Source organism: Gavialis gangeticus, unplaced genomic scaffold (genome assembly GCF_001723915.1).
Source record: "Gavialis gangeticus isolate Ggan-Ray unplaced genomic scaffold, GavGan_comp1, whole genome shotgun sequence".
NCBI lineage: Eukaryota > Metazoa > Chordata > Crocodylia > Gavialidae > Gavialis > Gavialis gangeticus.
Genome location: NW_017728996.1, coordinates 31,142,448 through 31,150,364, shown reverse-complemented (window position 1 = coordinate 31,150,364; position 7,917 = coordinate 31,142,448). Strand labels below are relative to the sequence as shown.

At 46.0% G+C, this 7,917-nt stretch overlaps 1 protein-coding gene across 1 annotated transcript in view; it reads right to left on the bottom strand.

Moving 5' to 3' along the window:
* UNC13C (unc-13 homolog C) overlaps positions 1 to 7,917 on the bottom strand; it is a 692,691-nt gene that overhangs the window by 26,200 nt on the left and 658,574 nt on the right. The gene's annotated exons all lie outside the window — the stretch shown is intronic.

Sequence of the window (7,917 nt, the reverse complement as noted above, 5' to 3'; positions counted from 1 at the left end):
GAGGCAGCTGTGTCAGCTGCCTGTTTAGTCTATGGACAAATCTCCAAAAGTGGTGCCAAATCTTCAGATCTGATTTGACTGAATCAAATCAGAACAGTGATTCGAATCTCTGAATCAAATCACTGTCCTCTGAATCAGCCAAATCTGAATTTGAAGCAAATACTTGCTGCTTCGCGCAGGCCTACTAATTACTTCCCCTCTTGGAATTATGCATATTTGAGGGAATGCTTAACTGAAATTTTTTTTTAAAGAGGAAAATGGATTTATACTATATATAAGTAATCTGTACTTTTTATTTTCATGTGTTAAATGTACATAGCCTGTTAGTTTGAAAGGGGATTGTAGCAGGGCACTAAGGTGCCTGCTACTGATAGACAGTAAGATGGGCTCAGCTGCCAGTCACCCGGGCAGCACAGGTGCTGGTTGCCGGGGCAACCACAAGGGTCAGCTGACCAGAAGGGGGCGGGGCCTGTCGTATATTAACAGGCCAGGCTGAGACCAGGGCAGTTCCCCTCTGGCAGTCAAGGAAGGTGGAGCTTGGTGGGAGCAGGCAGAGTTGAGATGCCTGATGACCTGAGCAACTTATCAGAGAGGATGCCAGGTAGAGGAACCCCTGGCAGGGATGGAAATGATGCTTGACTAGAGGGCTTAGAGTTTATGTTTTAGCCATAAGTCTTGTCTTTAAGTTATAGCCGGTTGGCTTATGCCATTCTGTTCATTTGTTGTTATACCAGAGGACCGGGTGAGGCTATAAGGGGTTGGAGGAGGCCTCATGGGAGCTCCCCAGTAGCAGGGGGGGGTTCCTGGTGCCAGAAAGGGCACAGTAGTTAGGAGGTGCACTGACCCCAACCCTGACAAGAGGGTTCAGTGCAGTGAGGGCCAGGTAAGGCTGAGGCCACCTGAGCCCTATTGAGCAAAGCCCCAGTGGGGCGTAGGACCTGGAAAGGGGTCGTGAGGGCCAGGTAAGGCCGAGGCCGCCTGAGCCCTATTGAGCAAAGGCCCCAGTGCAGGCGTGAGCACATAGAAGGAAGCCCCGGAGAGGGTGAGCGCACAGAGGGAAGCCCCGGAGAGGGCGAGCGCATGGAGAAGGGCCCTGGTGTGGGCCACTAGGCAAAGACAGGCCCAGAGAGCGTCCGTGAGGGCGCGGGCACTAATAACAGACTCAACAATGTCCAGTACATCTGAGAGGCTTGGGGCGTGGTATAAGGGGAGGTAGGAGCCACACATAGCCCATAAGGCTGAGTGCACCAAACCAATCTAGGGAAGCAAGGGCCAGGATAAATAAGAGCACCGCGTCCAAGGGCACAGAAGGCAGCCTCCCTTATCAAACATATCATCAAAGACGTGGTGGGCGAGAATGAGGGTGCTTGATTGCCAACTTGGCACGGTAGGGGGCGCCAGGAGAGATCACGGCCACTCTTGGGTCCCTGCCCTGTGACAGGGATTTAATACAACCACTTTTTCTGTACCAAAGTAAGTATATGAGAGAGCAAGTATAAGTCCCTAAAGGAGGACATTGACACCCAAAAGCAGAATTCACTTGAGTACAAGTAACAAGTTATAAAGTATACTTAGTGTGAGCATTTATCACCCACTCAGGAACATGTTCCTAACTGGTCAGTACTAATGTACCCAGTACTTATTCTTTTGTGAAGAGTGGATAACAAATTCATACAGTGGCTCTCCTTGAAACCACCCCAGACTGTTCAAAATAATGGTAAGAGCATAGAACAGGCTGGATGGCATTCTCCTACCCAACGGGGTCCTTTTAAACACAGTGGTTTATGATTATCAAGTCTAGATGCTGCATATGACTATTAGCAGAACAGAAACAGCAAGTATAACACACTACAATAAATATTATAAGCAGACTTTTTAATGCACAGATAAAAAGATAGATTAGAGAGAAAGTGGCTTAGAGAGAATATTCAGAATTTGAAACAACCAGTAGAAGCACATTTGAGAGAGCAGCACTCCTTAGATTTTCTGATTACTGTGGAAGTCCGGCCAGATAATCTAGGAGTAACAAATAATAAAACGCAAATGGAAAAAATCCTAATACTGTTCTGGAAGTGTGTGCATTCCTGCAAGCATGCACATACACCTACATGTTCACACTGAAAAGTAGTAATTAGAGCATGGGTTTCAGATACAGGCGACCCTTGCCATTCGCGGGGGATACGTTTTTGAGATCTCCGCGAATGGCGGAATATGGCACTACATTCATGAACATCGTGAGTGCAGTGCCCTGGCGGCTGGGGGTGGGGGGCACAGCTGTGCTGCCAATGGCGGGAGCCTGGCAGTGGCAAGCATGGAGTTCCTGAGGAGCTCCTGTAAATGTATTTAAGATGCCGGTTCGGCATTCACAAATATTTGAAACCAAGAATGCCAAACCTGTGAATAGTGAGCGATTCCTGTAGTTTGGTTTCTGTAGTAAAGGTTTATAAAGGTGGATTTATAAAGGTGATCTGATGACTTTATAGTCTCTGAGGAGCATGTAACATATAAATACCAATTTAGCTTCAAGCTTCCACCATAGGGCCTCCTAGCCACTGTACATTAAGTGCTATGTATTATTTTCCAGCCATATTCTGAAAATATTGGTAGATGTGTCCACTATTGACTATACTTGCAGTTACATATAAGGAAATTCTATGCCATTATAATGAGCAAATAACATATACAGTAGGTTAGGTAAGAAGAATAGTAAGCCTCAGATTTCCATTGATATGATTGCTTATTTATAATATTTTATGGAAGTGCATAACAGTATCTTGCAATAAAAATGAATGCAAATCCACAGTGCTTGTCTTTAACAATTTGCTAATTTTCAGCAAGAGCTTAGTGGTTGGGCACCTGGGCATTTGGCACACAAAAGGACACTGGTGACTTCCAGTTGCCACTGATTCTAGCACCATTGTGCAGCTCAGGCAGCAGCTGTTTTTTTTTTTAACCCTTTCCACCCAAGACAGTGCCAGGGGCAGCTGTCCCAGATGCTCTGCCCTACTTATACCACTGCCTGTGCATGCGTGGAGGGACACACACTAATCCCTAACTGATACATGGGCCTTCTGACCATGCAGTTGCACACACATTGGGTGTATCTGCACTGCAGTTCTTGCAGCTAATACAGTCCTTGCAGTCTTGCAGAGCTACCTGAGCAAGCTTTAAAACATCAGTTGCATTGTAACTCTTGGTAGCACAGACCTCAATGCAGGCTAATCTTCAGAGTTAATCTATTTCCTTATATGGGTTTTGTCACCCACATTAAGCTCCACATGGCCAAAATTATGCTGCTTGCAGTGCCCTTAAAGCTAGATCCAGTAAGTCTCCATGAGCATCAATCTAGGTATGTATTTTTAAATTCAGTGATACTGTGGTCAGTTTCTCAGTATGTTAGCACTAAGATGTAGTGTTATAGTATGAAGCAAAATTTATCTAGTAAAAAAGGAGAAACCCTCGAAATTTGAACAGGTGCTATAATTATAATCTATTATAATCTATAATTTATTTGTTGTTATGAATGGGTAAAACTCCATTATATCAATGACCTCAAACCTTTTTATAGCAAGAAAGAATGTCTCCCCATGTTCTCATCATTGCAGATTTCCAGGCAGGAATATTTCAAAAGTTCTTTGCCTGTGATACAATGTCTTAAAATAGTCACAATAATAATTTGTTAAAACATCACTTTGGCTAAGTACAGATAGCCAAAAAGCCCAAGGCTTAATTGATTCAGCCTTTGCAGGTTAGTCTAAGCTGCACAGATTAAATTGAAACAGAACTGGACAGACATTTACCTTTGATTCAGGTAATGCAGCCACATGCCTGCAGTGGCTCAGGCCAGAAGCCTGGGGGCACTACAGCACAGCTCTCTGGATGTAGCCAGCATGAGCTGTGTGTTCATGTCTTATTCCTGTTGCCCCCAAGGTCTCTGGTATTTGTAGTCTAAAATCACAGCAGCAGAACTCTGCAGGGTTGCTTATTACTTCCTCTTACTGCTTCTAGGTGCCTCTGGGATTTGTAGTCCACAATTGCAGCTAGCAGTAAGTTTGAGCAGGGGAAGGGGTGTTTAACCCCTCTCCCTGGCCCCTGACCCCAGCTGGGGTTTGCCTGGGGGGGGCAGTCTCCTGTTGTAGACTAGGCTGCATTCCCAGTTAGGCTTGCCCCCCAAACCCCTTTGTCAGCCAGCCCTCACTGCTCTAGTTAGAGAGCAGAGGGGAAGAGCCAGCTCTGCTCTCTGAAGCAAACAGCACATCCCAGGGCTGGAAAGCATGCTGGGATGCTGGGGGACTGTGATTTAACTTGAACCAGGAAGGGGTCTTGGACAGAAGTTTCATAAACCGGTTTGACACAAATCAGTTAAGTCTGATACTATATTCAGCCAGTCTTATCTTAAACCAGTTTCAGATATTTTGCAATTCTCTTCACTCTGCAGAGGAGTCTGATTTTAGGAGGAAAGAAGAATGGAACATTTTTATTCTTCAAGAGGAGACTTGCATTTCCTCCCATAGTGAATACAACTTTAATTAACAGCAGGTTTGAACATGGCAACTTCTGTTTTTAATGTCTTTTTTTCTCATTTCTATTGTCTACTGTTGCTTAATCCCAGAAATGATAGAAGACAATTATGCAGCATGGAGTCTAACCTTGGTTATTGGTGGATGCAGAGACAATAGAAACCATGAAGATATGCTGAAAGAGGAAAGACTTACCTCACTGCAGCATATTTATAAGAGCAATGACAGAATGTGTTCCTGTTTCCCCTTTGTCTATGTCACAGTCCTGCACTGCACTGACAAGATTTGCAGGACATGTCTGGAAAACAGTGACCTTTTTGTTAAATAATCCTAGCAGGTGCCCAGGATGGGACAAAATTTGACTGGATCTTAGCCCAGTTGTACAACTGCCACTGAGCTTTTGGGATATGATTATGTCCTATATAGAATCTGGAGGAGCACTGTGAAGCAGTGGAGAAAGGTTATTTAACTTATTAATATGCAACGAGCCAGATATAATGCAGAACTTCCCAAGCATAACGACAACTGTATTGTTCCAGAAGACCCTTTGAAGACTCAGATAGAGGTTTTACTTCGTCTCCTGTCTTACTGGTTTTAGGAATATTTTATCACAAGTCATATGAATGACTAACTTATTGCATGGGCTTATCAAGAAGGCTTAGTCACCCTCCAGAAATTCATCATGAAGCAACTCATCTAGATGAACAGACAGGTCTGACAATTCATTTAAATGCATTGAGGGAAAGGCAGTTTTGGTTTCACAGGAGCTTTCAGAAGTTACCAGTAGGGGTGAGTTTGTTGAGGGCTACAAGTTTCGTTGCTGTCACTGGGTTTCGTTCAATTTGTGAATATTTTTGGGGGGAGAGAAGGGGTCCAGAACTGAATAGAGTATTTCTGAGCTGGTTACTTCAGAGTTTTATAAATGTTTTCCTGTCCTGTGCTATCTGTGTCACTTCTTCATGAATCTCTCCATGTTTTATATGACTGTCCACTTCAGTTTTTCAAGCTGAATATCACTCTTCCCCACCAGCAGTAACTTTTTAAAATTAAATTAAAAAATATGAGTCCCAAGTAGGGATTTAGTTGTCAGGTTGCTGAGGACTGCAGCACCTAGTTTTAGGCACCTAGCTGCCTGGTGGAATTCAGAACATGCAGTTTAGACATGGAGGCTCCCAAAACAGTGCATGGGCAAAGTTGTGTTTCTAAGAATGGGATTCCCAAAAGCCAGCATACTGAGCACCTAAGGTAGTCAGTAGGAAATGCTGAGAAGTCCTGCCCCTCTGTAGCACTCAGGCCTATAGAGGGAGCTTCCTCTCATTACTCAGGATTTACAGCTTTAAAGTTGTAAATTCTCTCTTTGAAAAACATGGGAGTCTTTCTTTTTAATGACAGGAGGAGTTGATGGCCCTGGTCCCCTTCTATTTAATAGTTCAGGAGTTAAAGCATTTGCACCTGGATGTGGGAGACATGTTTTTAGTTCCCTTTTCTGACCTAGGGGATTTGAACTTACATTTTGCATCTCTCAGGACTGTGCCATGGAATTATCTAGCCTGTGGGTGTTCTCATTTCTTCTTGTTGAAGCTGTTCTACTTTGCATGGAAATACCAGACACTAACTGGATAAAAGATAGGGAAAGTAGGTGAGCACGACTTAGGCCCAGTGGCAGACCACTCACCTGAGAAAGGAGACTCATGTGTTCCAGTCCCTTCTTCACTGAGTATTTCACTATTTACTATTCACTAAGCACAGAAGGAACTGGAGCCCAGAGCTATCTTTCCCAAATGAGTATCCAAGCCTCTGCATAGCTTGGCTATGCAGCATACCTTGCACCTTTATGGTTACAGCAGTTACCCAAGATGTAGAAGATGTGGGTTCAAATCCCACATGCAAAAGAGGGACTGACCAGGGGTGGGCAAAATACAGCCCACAGAATGGATCTGGCTGTGGAGGGTCTTTGTCTGGGCTGCGGCAGATGCTTTGGTCCCGCCTGGCCCAGGCACCATCCTGCCTGGGCACACAGAGGGCCTGGGGTGGCTACACAGCTGGTTTACCTTTCTAGGCAGCTCCTTCCAGCTGTCACTGCTCCTGGCACCAGCCCCACAGTACTGGCGGGGACGCACATACAGTGTCCACCCTCCCCGTGCCTGCTGTGAACTCACCTGCTCACACTGAACAGCTGAAGCAGCCCAGAGGGGCAGAAGTGTGCTTGGCGCACGGGAAAAGTGGCCCTTCCCCTCGCCACTACCTGGTGCTTCCTGCAGCATGCCCAGAGCCTGTACTTGGCTACCCTGCATCTCCATGGATATCACCACTACCTCTGGGCTGCCCAGCAGGGCAGTGGGGGCAGAAAAGGGGGAGAGGAGCAGCTCGTGCTGGTGAGTGCGGGGTGTGCTGGGACTGCACATTGCTGGTGGTGGCAAGGAGGCACCATAGGGCATGTGGGCTCTGGGATGTTCTGGGGGCAGATGCTGACCAGCTCAGGGAGGCATGCGCATGGGGGGTTCCCAGCACACTCCACCATACCCACAAACCTTCCCCTGCAAACCCTACAACCACAACCCTCACCCACACAGACACTGCACCCACCCACACTCTCCACACCCCTCCTCATATATACGTGTGTGCCTCTAGGGGGAGCCCCACTCACTGCTACCCACACATGCACCCCCACACACCCCACAAGCCCCATACTCACTCGCACTTCCCCACAAATCCCCCCCACAAGCCCACCACAAACCCACCCACATCCACATCCCCCACAAGCCCCATACCTACTCACAAATACCTCCCCATCCCTCTATACCATGCAATATACAAGAGTAAGCCCTCATTTTTATCTATGATGCAGACACCTCTACATACATGACACTAACACACACAATTTAGGACAAAATATCTTTTAAAAATAAAATTAAAATATGTCATTGTGCATGTTTGATTTTTAGTATATTATTTGGGGTTTTTTGGTTCCAAGATGGCAACCCCCCATCCCAAATGGAGTACTTATTGGGCAAGGGGTGGGACATCTGGTGGCAAAGGTCAGGGGTTAGAGGGTGGGACTTCTAGTCCCAAAATGGTGACTAGGAGGTGGGGCACCTTTCAAGGGGCAGCGGTACCTTTGTGGCCCTCAACAGCTTGTCAAAACTTGTTAAGTGGCCCTCCAGCTGAAATAATTGCCTGCCCATGCCCTAGACTCCAGTATGTCTCCAGTATCCTAGATGGCTAGAAAAGCAGAGCTGTTGAATAAAATGGGGCTGACCACATTGGCACTATCTTCTCCAGCTGTGTTTTACATGAAGCCTGGTACATTAGGTATACTCTGAGAATGCTACTTGATCCAAGTCCTGCAGGCAAGGTAGGCAGAAGTGTGCTTAGATTTCAATTCATGACAGATGAG